We start from the raw sequence: 2031 nt of genomic DNA, 5'->3' as shown, positions 1-2031 counted from the left end.
TTGCCTCAGTCACTGGGCACCCCCATTAGGAACCCCCTCCCTCTCAGGAGCTCTGACCCTTTGCTTTCAATAAACTATCCTCTTTTTAAAACTCTTTGCCTCTCCTGGGCCCTGTGTGTCCTTTCTTCGGGTCTCACGAGACAAGATCCCAGCGACAAGATCCCGGCCCACACCCAGAAACTGCCAGCAGATCCAACACCATTTACATCACCATGGGAGTCAAAGACTTCTCCCTCTGTTTCTCAGCCAGAAGGGGAGCCCTTCTGAGGAAATGGGAAAGGAACAGGGTGAATGGTAATTATTCAGTCCCATAATTTAGAGTCCTGGAAGGTTTTTAGGGTCACTGATGAGTCAGCAAGTTCTGTTAGTCCCCAGAATCCATACAAAAATAACCTGAGATTTCCCTCACACCAGCCTCAATTGCTGGGACGGGAGGTGTGGGGGACGGAAGGGAGGAGCACAGGCATCTACTCTGATTCTTCTGGTTCGAGGTGCAAGAAATAGATATATATTCAGGTCAAATCAAAAGGATAAGAGTTCATTATCAGGAGTGCACAGAGACCCAGGGCAGAAAACCAGAATCTGCAGGGCGGCTCTCAGCTATTCTTTTTCCGCCCTTCTGCCTTCCACCGTGTTCTTTCCCTCTGCTCTGTCTTATTTTTTGCCTCCTGACTGATGCTTTCTTTGAGTTTTACCTCCTGCCCACCCTTAATTTTAGATGCCATGACCATGGACCCTACATGGTCCCAGTTTCATCTGCTTCTTATGCCCCTTTTTGGGTTCAGCTCCTTGTACCCCTTTTTGGGTTAGGTTCCTGGTGCTTGCTAACTCATCCTCTCAATATTTTTAGTTAAAGCCCCTGGGTGAGCTCATCATTTTGAGCTAGGTCATGGTCAGAATTTGTTAGACAAACGATACATAACCCTGGGTCAATGGCCCATCCCAGGCCATTTCCTGTGGTTGGATGAGAGCCTTAGGGAAAGACAGAGAGAAAGAAGATCCTGTAAACAGATGTGGCTAAGGGCCTGTGGGTATGGTGTTTAATGCAGGCAACCCTCTGACTCTGGCAGACCAGCTTTTAGCTTTCAGTATTGGATAGGCAAGCATCCTGAGAAACTATTTCATTTTGCATAAAATCTTTTTCATGTCCAAGGGAACTGACACAAACTATGAGGTGCTTTCAGTATTCAGTGAATTGCAGGTCTTTGTGAAGGACCAAATCTAAGCAAGATGCTACTTGGGAGGTCACACAAAATTAATAAGCTTAGAGTGTCACAGTTTTGGATGTAGGCACCCTGATCCCCTGGGAAGGAACTCTAACTCTATTTTGAATCCAAGGAACTTTAGAAAATTAAGAAGACCTCTGGGCCAGGTTCAAGGGAGGGGGACTGTCAAACCTAGGAGTCTAACTGCAGGAGAATTTCTCCCTGTCCCCCATCACGCTGCTATGCCGAAGAGCTGGGGACTGTTGAAGGGTAGGCTGGAGGCCCTGTCCATCCTGCTACTCCTTCTACTCACACCACACACCTTCGTCTGATTACTCCATCCATTCCTGAAGGAAGGTTGGACTGTGACAGTTTGTTCTTTTAGAAAAATTATATTTGGGGCCCTTTAAGTCCCAGCCTCCTCGTAAGAATTATGCTCTCACAATCCTCAGCCTGACCCTGGAAAGAGGATCTCTGTGCTTCGTAAAAAGAAGAAAATCCTCCTGCATTGTCCCTCACAATGTTCTACTCTCGATACTTCACTTACAACACTCAGACCACTTCATTTACGGTTACCATATGTGTGTAGGATTTTCCCACACACACCAAGAAATTCTCAAACACCAGCTGGGTGCCCTACAATTTTACTCAGTTCTGACACTCTCTACCTGGAGATAGCACCAGATCCCACAGATTATGGGCTCAGTCCTACACTTCAGGTGCCAATCTCAAGTCTAGGTTGTTATCTGTGCTTCTGAACAACAGGTTATTAACTGGATGTTTCTGTGATCCTCTCCTCGAGTTCAATCAATTTGCTAGAGTGGTT

This window comes from Rhinolophus sinicus, chromosome 14, assembly GCF_057876585.1.
Source record: "Rhinolophus sinicus isolate RSI-liver-muscle chromosome 14, RSI-T2T, whole genome shotgun sequence".
NCBI classification, from domain to species: domain Eukaryota; kingdom Metazoa; phylum Chordata; class Mammalia; order Chiroptera; family Rhinolophidae; genus Rhinolophus; species Rhinolophus sinicus.
The sequence above is the reverse complement of the archived record's forward strand: the minus strand, read 5'-3'. Positions refer to the sequence as shown.